General features: G+C 47.7%; 1 pseudogene; it reads right to left on the bottom strand.

Moving 5' to 3' along the window:
* Nucleotides 1–2,201: 2,201 nt before the first annotated feature.
* Nucleotides 2,202–2,482, bottom strand: LOC145545609 (large ribosomal subunit protein eL43 pseudogene; annotated as a pseudogene).
* Nucleotides 2,483–14,133: the final 11,651 nt, after the last annotated feature.

Here is a 14,133-nt window from a genome sequence, read left to right as displayed (position 1 = left end):
ATGCAGAGAAGAATAAAAACATATATTACTATTTATCTGTATTTTAACAACCCACATCATCAGTTTTTAGTTATTCCTCATTTATTTCAAACTTTTGTTGCTTTTTGATTACACGGGATTTAGGACTAAATCACCCATCCAGTTGGCTTCCCTAGTGGCTCAGATGGTAAAGAATCTGCCTGCAATTCGGGAGACCTGGGTTTGATCCCTGGGTGGGGAAGATCCCCTAGAGAAGGAAATGGCAACGCAGTCCAGTATTCTTGCCTGGAGAATCCCATTTTTAGGGGAGGGCTACAGTCTATGGGGTTACAAAGTTGGACATGACTGAGTGACTAACACACACACTTGACAGGTTGGGTAGATTTAAGTCCTCAGGAATCACATGAATTGATCCTCATTTTCAAATAATTTAGCTATACGATTTATATTTTACTTATCCTATTTTATTTTTTTAAGATGTTTTTGACATGGACCATTTGCAGTCTTTATTGACTCTGTTACAATGTTACTTCTGTTGTTTATGTTCTGGGTTTTTAGCTGTGAGGCATGGGGAATTTTAGGGCTTTCGAGATGGCTCAGAGGTAAAGAATCTGCCTGCCAGTGCAGGAGACTCAGGAGACACAAGATAATCCCTAGGTCGAGAATCTTCTGGAGTAGAAAATGGCAACCCACTCCAGGGTTCTTGTCGGGAAAATCCCATGTATAAAGGAGGCTGGCAGTCTACAGTCCATGGGGTTGCAAAGAGTCAGACACGACTGAGTGACTGAGCATGCACACACACGTGGAATCTTAAGCTTTCTGACCAGGGATCAAACCCACATCTCCTGCATTGGAAGGCGGATTCCTAACCAGTGGACTGCCAGGGAAGTCTCTACTTCTACCTGTAGTGGTTCCCAGTTTTTATAGATTATACTCCATTTAAAGTAGACTTAACTTTTGCTTGTTAACATATAAGCTCTATCCCTAGTCTAGGATTTCATCTGGAAAACATTTTTTTAAGATGTGTAACTCTACAAAATGTGTGCTTATGACCATAATTGTTAGGAATGTGAATTAGTAAAGTATTTCTGTTGTGTGTGTATGTGTTAATCGCCCAGTTGTGTCTGACTCTTTGCGACCCCATGGACTGTAGCCTGCTGGGTTCCTCTGTCCATGGAATTCCAGGCAAGAATACTAGAGTGAGTTGCCATTTCCTCCTCCGGGAGTTCTTCCTAACCCAGGGATCCAATCCAGGTTTCCTGCACTGCAGGCAGATTCTTTACCATCTGAGCCACCAGAGAATCCCAGAGCAGACCTTATGGCTAGTTAAAACAAATTTAGGGACTCCAGCCCTAGAGTTTAAGATCCAGTGGGACTGGGGGAGGGGACTTAAGAATTTGCATTTCTGACAAGTTCCCACATGATGCTGGTCCTGACACTGCCAGTCCAGAGACCACTTTGAGAACTACTGATGTAGAGAATTCTAATAACATTTACTTAAAGACAGAAAAACATTCATATGGAGTTCCTTGTAGTCCAGTGATTAAGAATCTACCTTCCAATACAGGGGTCACAGATTTGATTCCTGGTTGGGGAACTAAGATCCCACATGCCGCATGCCCACATGAGCAACTAAGCTTGTGTGCCAGAACTACTGAGCCTGCGCACCACAATGGAGAACCTTCGTGCCACAATTAAGATGAAACTCAGCCAAATAAATAAATAAATATGAAAAAATATTCATAAACTCTGATCAAAGATAAATAAAGATGAGCAATCCCAATCCCAACAGCTACTTTGGAGGTTCTCCAGCTGACCCCTGAGGACCTGCTAGAGCCCCACTTGATCATGCAGGGCAAGCACCCCAATGCCAAGGAGTGTAGTGAAGGAGTGACTTGGCTAGAGCAGCCCCAGGTTCTCAGGGTGTGGCCAGGATAGCAGAGGGAAAGAGCAGTCAGGACGAGCTCTCAGACCCTGGTTACGTTTTTTCTATTGCGCTTATCAACATACAGGGCTTCCTTGTTGGCTCAGATGGTAAAGAATCTGCCTGCAACGCAGGAGACCCAGGTTCCATCTCTGGGTCGAGAAGATCCCCTGGAGGAGGGCATAGCAATGCATTCCAGTATTCTTGCCTGAGAATTCCATGGACAGAGGAGCCTGGCTGGTTAGAGTCCATGGGGTCACAGAGTCAGACATGATTGAGCAACTAACACTTTCACTTTTCACTTTATCAACATATCCTTCAATTCCTTCCCTTTTCTGATGGCAGACTTGACTGTGACAGCAGAAATGGCACCCAGGCAACACCCACTACCGTTTTCATGCAGGAACCACAGAGCCAAAAGCCCACAGCTCGTCTCTGCATCTTGGTTTTGCCTCAGAAGAAGCAAGTATACTTGGTGTGCTGACTGACTTCAGTTTTCTTCACCATTTTCCCAAGGGAGGCACCGTAACAGGTCCCGTATTTGCCCACGATCCCAACCTTCTTGGTGCATTTCACCATGTCACCACAACCTAGGTCTGAGCCCAGAGAGAGCTAAATCGACTTTTGCTCAAATAACTTCTTGAAATTCTTAATATGCCTCGGTTTATTTTTTAACACTACATATGTCACCTAGCTTTAAGAAAAGTTAGATCCCTATTATTAATTAGGAAAAATAAGTTGTAAGAGAAATAGTCATAATAGGGAAAAAACTTAAGAAATGCACACACATTTAAGTATGGTTTGGTTACTTAGCACCTGAGACAGGCTTGGTGAACATCTTCCCAAGTGGCCTAGACCTGAGGCCCCTCCACAGGCCTCTCGGAACCTGGCCCTCTCCAGGCTCACTCCAGGGAGTCCCAGAGGTCTTTTCCAGCCCTTTCTCCTGGCCTACATTATTTACAAGTGTCAAGTAACAACAGTTAATAATTAATGGGCAAAAGAGGCCCCATTAAAGGCCTGGGGCTGCTTCAGGCAGAAGAGACTATGTCAATGTCCAAATGAGAACCCTCGTGTCCAAAACAGAGACAGAGGAAACGTTTAAAGAGAGCGAGAAAGGAAAGAAGTTGTAAACTAGACCCAAAGTGATTTGTAAGCATCTCAGATGGGAACGGAGAGCTGGGTTGAGGGGATTAGAAGAGAGATGCCTGGTGTGGGTGTGTTAGTTGATCAGTCTTTCCAACTCTTTGAGACCCTACTGTGGCTCACCAGGCTTCTTTGTCCATGGAATTCTCCAGGCAAGAATTCTGGAGTGGGTTGCCATTACCTTCTCCAGGGGATCTTCTTGACCCAGGGATCAGATCTGGGTCTTCTGCATGGCAGGCAGATTCTTTACCACTGAGCCACTGGGGAAGCCCAGAAAGATGCCTTCGGGGTCCCAAAGAAAGGAGGCCAGGTTGGATCTCCAGTAGAAGCAGCTTGAAACTGGGAGAGCCAGGTAGAAGGACCTATTAGGAATTTCAGAAAGAGGGCCAATACACTGGAACTGTTCTCCTGGACAAAGCCAGGTGCAGTTTCCTTATTTTTATTTTTAAAAATATATATTTACTTATTTGGCTGTGCTGGGCCTTAGTTGCGGCACTAGGGGTCTTCGATCTTTGTTGTGGCATGTGGAATCTAGTTCCCTGACCAGGGTTCGAATCCAGGCCCTCTGCATTGGGAGCTGGGAGTCTTGGCCACTGGACCACCAGGCAAGTCCCTCAGAAGCGGTTTCTATGGTGGGTAACTGCTGAGCTAGTTATTTATTCCATTAATATTTAGTGGGCATAACATTGTGTCAGACCCTATGTCAAGAAAAGTCATTCTGATTAAAGGCAGAGGACTTAAGTGACTTGAGACTTTTACTAGAGATCTTTCAGGAGGCACCGATACCTTCTCCAGCTTTTCTGGGAAGGTGGTGGAAAAGCAGAATACCTTTCCCACCTCCCAGATTCAGGGGGCTCCAGGAGAGAGGGGCACCTCTTTCTTTGGGAAGCAGCTTCTGTACTTGCCCAGCAGAGGGCGGCCGGAACCTGGACACTATGGTTCCAGTCACCAGCTTTAGGACACCAGACAGATGGGAACCTAGCCCCCTCACTGCCCACTGCAGGTTGGGCGTGATGCCCACTTGCTGGCAGCAACAGACCTAGAGAGACAGGAGGCACCGGGAGGTGTCAGAGATGCTGTTTTGAATTCTCTCTAAGCTGTGTCACTTCTGCCTGGTATAGGCTCAGTCCTGGTGCCTTGCCTGGTGCCTTGCCTTGCCAGGCTCGTCCTCTCTAGCCTGCTGGGCGAAGGATCATTTCCTTCTCATCCCAGGGCAGCCTGCTTACCCTGTTTCTAGCCACTGTTGAAAAATCGTTTTTTTCCAAGACACAGACTCCTAGAGCCCCAGAGGTGGGAGGAACTTGCGGTGCTGCTTGTCCAGGAGTTGCCATTTCAAATAATTTCAGAGGCAGGTGGGGAGTGGAGCCTCAATTTGTGATGCCAACTTAGGGTGAGATGGTGGCCATGGTGAACTGGAGAGCCCAGATTTGTGCAAAGTCACCTCTATTCAAGTATTGTTCTTTTTTAAAAAAAGAAACAGTTTGATGCATGATACAGGGCACTTGGGGCTGGCACACCAGCATGACCCAGAGGGAAGGGATGGGGAGGGAGGTGGGAGGGGGGTTCTGGAAGGGGAAAACATGTACACCCATGGTGGATTCATGTCAATGTATGGCAAAACAAATACAATATTGTAAAGTTAAAAAATAGATAAATAAACTAATTAAAAAATAATAAAATGTGGCTTAAACTAAAAATAAAAAAAGAAACAATTATTTATTATTATTAATCATTTTTGGAGACACCATGTGGAATATAGGATCTTAGTTCCCAGACAAGGAGTTGAAACCGTGCCCTCTGCATTGGAAGTGAAGAGTTTTAAACACTGGACCACCAGGGAAGTTACCAAGTGTTTTTCTAATTACAAGTGACATAAACCATGGCTCTGGGCTGTGTCAGGATGCTGGCTGCCAGGTCTTCCCCAGCTTGGGGAAAGAAAGGTGGAACTATTTGCCCAGAACAGGGCCTGACTCCCTTTCCCAGGCAAATCCACTCTCTTCCATGATGTTTGTCCCTTGGGAGTTCAGGGTAACAATATGGAGTGGCAGCAGTTGGGGACAGCTTGGGCTCCCAGCTTGGGTTGCCCCGAGGCTACTCATCAATCCTGGATTGCTTCATTTCCTTCCTTGGCCACCGCTCCCCTGTTTGGAGCAGGGAGCCTCCCCCGGAGTACAGGGCACTCCTTTTCCTCGCGGTGAGTCACAACCTCGGAGCTGACTTGGGGCCAGCCTGACTCCTCCAAGTCAGGAGCCTCTCCGCCCACTGCTTTTTCCAATGAATACCTCTAGCTGTGGGCCTCCGCTTCCTCTAGCTGCCTCCCTATGGCTGGGCACTTTTATTTACTCAGGGTTTTTTTTTTTCCTCCTTGAACGAGGTCCTATGGGGAAGTGCCTAGGAGCTTTTCAAACTTGATCCCTCAGATCCCAAGGAGAAATAAGGATTAGAAGCATAAAGGGCTGCTTTCCCATCATGAGCAAAGGTCACTACACATGCTTGGGTGTGGATTTTTTAAAAATGCAATCACAGGGGCTTCCCTGGTGAATCAGTGGTAAAGAATCTGCCTGCCAATGCAGGAGATATGGGTTCGGGTTCAATCCCTGATCCGAGAAGATCCCACATGCCTCAGAGCAGCTAAACCTGTATGCCTACTGAAGCCTGCCTGCCCTGAAGCCCATGCTCTGCAACAAGAGAAGCCACCATAATGAGAAACCTCTGTACCGCAACTGGAGAGTAGCTCCAGCTCTCTGCAGCTAGAAAAAAGCCTGTGTAGCAAGGAAGACCCAGCACAGCCAAAAATAAATAGATAAACAAAATTCTTTAAAGGGACTTCTCCGGTGGTGAAGAATCCACCTTGCAATGCAAGGGACACCAGTTTGATTGATCCCTGGTTTGGGAAGACACCATGTGCGGTGGGGCAACTATGCCTGTGTGCCACAACTACTGAGCCTGTGCTCTGGAGCCCTTGAGCCACAAGTACTGAGTCCACACTCTGCAACTACTGAAGCCCACACACCCTAGAGCCCACACTCCATAACAAGAAAAGTCAGCCCAATGAGAAGCCCACTCACTGCAACTAGAGAGTAGCCCCCACTCTCCACAACTAGGGAAAGTTCCCTCACTGCAACGAAGACTCAGCACAGACATAAATAAATAATTAATTATTTTAAAAAATCCAATCATATACTTTTGAGTCAGGCCCTGCGCTCTATGGGAGGATTGACAGGCCACCTGGGCTCTGTGGGGATACTCCATTAGGGCGTGACACTTTCCCTTCAGCCTCTGGGAGTAGCAGGAACTCCCAAATAGCAGGAATGGGGCTGTGGTCCCTTTACCAGTCACAGAGATACCTTGGGACCTGGGGCAAGTATTTACAACAGTCCAGTGAAGAATGTCAGCTCTTTCTCACCATGACTAATCCCTTGAGGATTAACCCCAACTAACCCCATTGTCATGGAGCGCCTCCTTGCAACACCTCCCAAGCTGAAGTGTAAAGATGACTAGGCTCTCGAGAATCAGGTCTCAAAAAGAACACGGTCTTAAGAATATCATTTGAGAGGAGGAAATAAGGACAAAAAAAAAAAAAAAGCCCTAATGAGATTAGTTACCTGCAGGGCATTAGTGGGAACAGAATAAAAGGAAGAAGGAAACTGAGAAAAATGACACTTCTCTGAAATAGCTTTCTGTCCTGACTTGCTTTTGGAACCATTGTAATTATTTTGAAATATCACATATTTCAAAAATAAGTGAAAATGTAATAAAACTCACAAGGATGGGGAAAACCCTAAGACTGGATAGAGAAATAAGCCAAGTCCTTTGACTTTTATCTTACCAATTTACAGTAAATAACCTATCCCATGTTGTGTGTTAAACATTTACCTATAGTTTTGTTTAACCTCTGCAGCATCTCTGAATTGTAGGTATAGTACCATCCTAGTTTTACAAGACAGGAAGTCACACCCCAGTGGCATTAAGGAAGCTCCCAAGGTCCCAGAGTCTTGAACTCAGATTTTGTATCAGATTTGTGATAGACCTCAGTTCTGAGGTCCTATTATATATTCAGCTCCGTGCCAGGCACAGAAGTATAAGCTGGTGTCTCTGGGGTTCCAGGAATTTGTGATCTCAGTGATAAACATTTAACATGACAAAGCTATAAAAATAGGGAAATGAATGAGCCCCTTATTTGTAAAGATGTAAAAGGATAAAAAATTTTAGGAGTGCTAAGCCCTCCTTGTGGGTTGGCTTCCTAGAGGAGATGGGATTTGAATGGCATTTTGGAGACAGAATTCAGGTAGGTGTAAAACAAGGGCGAATGAATTGCAGGCAACAGAACCCACTGGGAGCAGAGGTGTGGAGAGGGACTTGGCGGCGTGTAGAGAGCCAAGGAAAAGACCAGCCTTTGCACAAGAATAGACAACACAGAAGGGCACTTTATGACTCTCTAGAGTACCTCTTAAAAAGAGTTCAAAGTAAAAAGAAAAAAGTTCAAAGTATAATGGAAAGAAAGTGGATTCCCAGCCGCCCAAAATTGGTCCTTTGCATTGTTAATCAACTGTGTTATTATTCAATTGCTAAGTCGTGTCTGACTCTTAGCATCCCCATGGACTTCATGCAGCCCACCAGGCTTCCCTGTCCTCCACAGTCCATTGAGTAGGTGATGCTACAATCTCTCCCAGCATCAGGGTCATTTTGTACTCCAATATAAAATAAAAATTTCTTTTAAAAGTTAGCCCTTTGGTTGCTGCATATTAAATTGCCTAGTTCCTTTCCAATTACTGGGCTCAGAGAGATGACTAGGAAACTGCTGCTAAGTCGCTTCAGTTGTGTCTGACTCTTCGACCCTGTGGACTGTAGCCCACCAGGCTCTTCTGTCCATGCGGGATTCTCCAGGCAAGACTACCAGAATGGGTTGCCATGCCCTTCTCCAGGGGATGGATCTTCCTGACCCAGGGATCAAACCAGCCTCTCTTAGGTCTCCTTCATTGGCAAGCAAGTTCTTTACCACTAGTGCCACCTGGGAAGCCCCTGACTAGGAAAAGGCACACACTATATTCTGGATCTACACACAAAAACTGTTTTTGCTTTAAGGGGAAATAGAATCTTAGTCTCTTTGGTTACTTTTGCTTTTCTATTTGTATTTTTTTTTTTGAAACTTTATCTTATTTTTAAATTAACTTTTGTGTATAGTTGCTGTTTCCATTTCTACTTTTACAAGCAGAAAGAGAGGCCAGTCCATTTGCTGAGCTGAAAATGAGACCATCAGCCCCGCTGCATCCTTCTCAGCTAATTTGCGGGCACCACCCCCCCCCCCCCGGTGTGTAAGGAGGGGTGTTAGGGGGTAGGCTTGGGTTTCCCTGGGGGTTCAGATGGTAAAGAATCTGCCTGCAGTACAGAAGACCAGGGTTCAATCACTGGATGAGGAAGATCCCCTGGAGAAGAAATGGGTACCCACTCCAGTATTCTTGCCTGGAGAATTCCATGGACAGAGGAGCCTGGCAGGCTGCAGTCCATGGGGTCGCAAAGAGTTGGGACTGAGTCACGACTGAGTGGCTAACACACTCTTTTCCCTGAACCCGTCCCCTGCTGGAGGGTTTGGTGCTCAGCAACAATAAGAGAGGAAAGAAGCCTGGCGGGCAGACACCAATGCTGGGTGGACCGCAAGGCAGAAATATGAAGAAAAGCAAAATATGGATATTCCTATCAGACTAATAAATGGTTAACTGTAGCCTAAGTTTTCATCTGGACCAATGTTCATGTAAATTTGAAAAATCCTTGAACCACGGACAAACGCAACATCTGGTCCTCAAACTGCTGCCCCACCCCCACCCCCCAGCCCCTGACTCGAGCCATCCCCTTCTAAACAATCTGGATAATTCCACATCTCCCAGAGGGGAAAGTCTTCAGCTCTCCCCTCAGATCTTTCCATTCTTGCCCAACCCCACTGACCCTCCTTCCCTCCCCACCTCCTGCCGAGCAGCCCCTGGCTCTGGGCGGCCACACCAGCCCCTGCAGCTATGTGTTCACACCCTCTACCCCAAATTGGGAGCACCGGGACCCTGGTAAGCCTGCCTCCGCTGGGCACACCCCTCTGTCATTGTGGTTTTTCACATTCTGTCCTACTGGTGTGTTTGTCTTTTCATCCATCCCCAGATTCAGAGCTTAATTGCAAGAGCCAAGTCTTGCTTTTTTTCTCTACCTAGAACAAGATTCAATTTTTGATAGTCTTTGTTTAGTAGTTGACAGATGGATGCTTTCCCTTAAAGCAATGGTTTCTTCAGCTTTTAAAACCACAACCCTCAGTAAGAAATGTTTTTTTACAGGAACTTCCCGTGTGGTCCAGTGGCTAAGGCTCTGCATTCCCAATGCAAGATCGAGTCCAGGTTCGATCCATGGTCAGGGAACTGATCCCACATGCCACAACTAAAACTCGATACAGCCAAATAAATGGTCTGGAAAAAAAAGCGGGGGGGTTTTCCATTACAACCCAATTTACACATTCATCCACACACACAGCCACAATTATATGTATATATTAATATAACTGACTTCCCTGGTGGCTCAGATGGTAAAGCATCTGCCTGCAATGCGGGAGACCTGGGTTCAATCCCTGGGTTGGGAAGATCTCCTGGAGAAGGAAATGGCAATCCACTCCAGTATTCTTGCCTGGAGAATCCTACGGACAGAGGAGCCTGGTAGGCTACAGTCCATGGGGTCGCAAAGAGTCGGACACGACTGAGCGACTTCACTTTCACTTTCACTATTAATATAACCATAAACAAGAGTTTCAAGAAATAGCACTTACTCTTGTTGGATGTGCTGTGATATTTTCTCCTTTATTCCATTTTATTCCTAAGTGCTTTGTTGGGACTTGTAGGTGGATAAGCCATAGTCTGAGAGCAAAAGAGAAGGGCTTCCCTTCCAGCCAGGATCAGATTAGAATTAAGCTGTAACAAATGAGGGCCTCTGCCATCTCTGATGTGTAGATAAGGGTCTTGGCCTCATTATGAAGCAGGGGCCCAGGTGGGCTTAGTGGCTACGTGTTGAAATCATGCTCTGGCCTGGACCTGCCCTTTGCAGCTTTCTCATCCAGTCTTTTCTATCTTCCCTTCATTCCTTTACCAGAGTCACCTCCATGGACAGAGGAGCCTGGCAGGTTGCAGTCCATGGGGTGGCAAAGAGTCCACGGCTGAGCACAAGCATTCCAACTCACAAAGACGTCCTCTCACGGTGCTCAGGGCCTCACCTATATTTCGTGCATACCTCTGTGATTGCCCTTTATCACACGGGCTTGTGAGGCAATTCTTTTTCACATGGCTTGTTGCTCAGCTGAGTGCCTGGAGCAATGCTGGCCTGATAAAGCGGGAGCACAGGAGAGCGATGTGTGAAGGAGTTGAAAGACTGCTTTTGGGGTCCTCTGGTGCCATCTCTTCCCAATTGTTACTGGGCCAGGAGTGGCCTGAGTGCAGCGGGGACAGGCAGGTGGGGGCAGGCTGCTATGAGCAGGATACCAGGAGCTGCCCAGGGCAGTGAGTGGAATTGAATGGTGAATTTTCAAAACTCAGTTATCTTCTCATTTTGCACAGAAAGCTCATAACTTAAGAAATCAAGACTGATCAACCTGGGGTGCAGAGTGAACTTTGGCATCCAGAGGCACCTCTGAGGACGGACATTCCTGGAGCCCTGACTTCAATGGTTGGTGGATGACCACCAACTCGAGGCCAGGCATTGAGAGTCTGAATGGGACCCAGGTCCCTCCCTGCTGGTACAGACAACCCTGGGGCCTTGGAGCGTCCCTCTGTCTCTTGCGGGCCTCGCCCTGAGCAGATCATGAGTATAATCCTATGCAGGAGGCAGTTAGTGCTGGGTTTCCACCTCCCACTCCAAGGTACCAATATTCCCGGTAGAAAATGTTTTGGCAACTGTCGGAAATGACAGAGATCCTGAAACATAAATAGTGCATAAATCACATGATGTCGGAAAATGTAAGTCATGGTTCTGCTGGTTCAGTGTTCCAGGTAACCACACAGCTTCCATGAAGACAGAAACCACAAACACAGAGCTCCACTACAGAGAGGGTCTGCCACCTCTGAAAGGAAACTGGATCAAAACATTCCAGAACATTCCAGCAGACCGCTGCCTGCGTCTGGGCCCCGCTCGCTTTGTGTCTTTTGCTCTTTCAATGTCTTTCAGGGGGGAACAGCATCATGCAATCTGCGAAGCCAGGGTGGGGGGGAGTTCAATTTTTTTAAAATGAATTTCAGCAACAGGATAGATTATAAGCAAACACAAAACTAATGAATCTTCTTCTTAACTGTTTACCTAGCTCTGTCCTCTAGTTGTTGCATTGTTTGTCACGTGAAAAAGAGAACCTGCACCTCGTTCTCCAGGAGCTCATGGTGCTCATTTAAGGCAGGTCTGAGTGGGGAGGCCTCCAGGGAGGAGCATAGGAGGGTTAGCTGCTCATAAGCCCTGTGGTCTCAGGAACAGACCTTCTGAGCTCCAGTTTCTTCTTATTCGTGGGTTTAGAATTACTCCACTGCGCTCTTGGGCTTCCCAGGTGGCACTAGTGGTAAAGAACCTGCCTGCCAGTGCAGGTTGACCTAAGAGATGCAGGTTTGATCCCTGTGTTGGGAAGATCCCCTGGAGGAGGGTATGGCAACCCACTCCAGTATTCTTGTCTGGAGAATCCCATGGACAGAGGAGCCTGGTAAACTACAGCCCATAGGGTCGCAAAGAGTTGGACATAACTGAAGCGACTTAGCATGCACGCACTACTGCACCTGATGGTTCAGCAGTAAATAATTCGCCTGCCAATTCAGGAGACGAGGGCTCATGGGGTCAAAAAGAGTCAGACAGGACTGAGTGACTGAACATACGCGCTCATGCACACATACATACATTACTGCACTCAGGCCTTCTGGGAAGAGGGAAATGATGGGATGTAGGTGGCAGCTGACATTTGTGAGGAAGTCAGTAACTTTCTCAAGTGAACTTTGAGGCTGCTGCCTTCAGAGCAGGAAAGGGAGGTGGTGGGAAACAGCCAGACTGGGCCAACTAGATTTTTCCCTTGGTGAATCAGTGGACAAGAAAGCGGGATGGACAGAGGAGAGTGCCAGGCAGCCAGAACCTTCTGGATTGTGCCCTACTGTAGGCAGAGGTCGTTGAGGGAGTCTTTGTGAAAGTCATGGTCTAGCCGATTAGTCTGGGCACCTGTATAGTTTGGTTGGAAGTGGGATGAGGCTAGGAGCTGGGGGTGAGTGGCTAGACTTAGGGAGGAGGGAGTGAGAAAAGAGTGGGTGTGAGAAAGTGGCCACAGGAGGAGTTAAAACTGGGTTTCAGGACTTCCCTGGACATCCAGTGGCTAAGACTCTGAGTTCCCAACGCAGGGTGCCAGGTTCAATCCCTGGTTGGTGAACTAAATCCCACATCCACAACTAAAGATCCCACGTGCCGCAACTAAGACCTGGTGCAGCCAAAGAAAAAAGTATTTTAGTTGGGTTTCTCTATGCGCTTTCCCAAGCCCCCACCCCCACGGTGGCTCTTCCCACCCCACTGCCCACCACCTGTCTTGTCTCTGCCTTTGCCTTTCTCCTCCAGTCCTTCTGTCTCCACCCCACCCCCACTCCCCACATCAGCCCTGTATGTACTTCTGCCATGCAAGCTGGGGCACATAGGAGGCTCAGCCAAGGCTTCAGAGGATGTTCATGCCACCTGGTAGGTGCTCCCGGGGTGCACTTGGTCAGGCCGGCTCTGACTGGGTCATGAGCAGTGGGAGGGGCAGGGGGCTCTTTCTTTAGTCTGTGAGTGAGAAAAGCTTCTGCTGGTTAGACCTCACGGAAGCTGGAGCCAAGGGGTAGCACTTGACATCGGGTGCAGCACTATGGGCTGGGTGAGAAAGGAAGGTGACACCTCTGGGCTGTTGAGGCCAGCTGCTCCTTCTACCCCAGGCCAAGGAAATCAGGTCACCCTTCCCCTCTCTTTGCTAGATGCTGCTTCAGAGAGATAAAAGAAATATTCATAGGCTAGCTGGCTCAGGCAAGGCATCTAGGTGAGGGTCTCAAAGCGGTGGCTCACAGGGCCATCCCCCTGCAGATGGGTTTTGCTTGGTCCACAGTGGTGGTTTACTCGCTCAGTTGTGTCCAACTTTTGCGACGCCATGGACGGTAGCCTGCCAGGCTCCTCTGTCCATGGGATTTTCCAGGCAAGAATACCTGAGTGAGTTGCCATTTCCTCCTTCAGGGGGTCTTCCCGACCCATGGATTGAACCCAGGTCTCCTGCATTGCAGGCAGATTCTTTACCGACTGAGCTAAGAGGGTCCACAGGGATCCTCCTAATCTTTTACACATGTCCTTCGTCCCCTTTCTGCCTTCTTTATTTGTCTTCCTTGTCTTGCTCCTGAGTTTATGAATTTACCGGCCTCATCCTAAGAAACACAAAGATGCTCCAGGAACTTCTGACATGGCTGGGAAAGCAAGACTAACACACAGGCCAAGAGGGCTGAGTGTGCCAGATCCAGACATATGGGAGTTTAGATGAGATATCTCCCATGGAGATTACCATAGAGGAATATGTAGGGGAGAGTTGCATACTGAGCCTCGATGGAAGAGGAATGTCCAGGTGGAGGGCAGGGAAGAATGTCCCAGGATTGGGAAAGACAGGAGGGGCAGCCTGGAGAAGTTTCGCTGGGTTGGGCTTCAGTCCACACACAGCAGGGGGCACCTCTGAGATGTTAGCAGAAGGGATTGGTGATGGAGGCACGGAAGAATCCAGGAAATGTGGGTGGGGGCGGGGAGCTGAAAAGAGGTACCAATTTGTGAGAAAGTATAAAGGAGGTAAAGACTGGGTGTTGGGGAAGCTGAAGGAGGATCCAAGAATACTAAGCTTGAGGCTTCAGAGCATCTCAGAGACAGTTGCATACTAAGTCACTTTAGTCATACCTGACTTTTTGCAACCCCATGGGCTGTAGCTCGCCAGGCTTCTCTGTCCCTGAGATTCTCCAGGCAAGAATACTGGTGTGGGTTGTCATTGCCTCCAGGGAATCTTCCCCACCCGGGATCGAACCCCAGTCTCTATGTCTCCTGCATTGGCA

The sequence above is a fragment of the Giraffa tippelskirchi genome, chromosome 4 (assembly GCF_054371585.1).
Source record: "Giraffa tippelskirchi isolate mGirTip1 chromosome 4, T2T-mGirTip1v1.2.pri, whole genome shotgun sequence".
Taxonomy (NCBI): Eukaryota; Metazoa; Chordata; class Mammalia; order Artiodactyla; family Giraffidae; genus Giraffa; species Giraffa tippelskirchi.
Note: the sequence above shows the minus strand (reverse complement) of the source record. Positions and strands in the feature narration are given on the sequence as shown.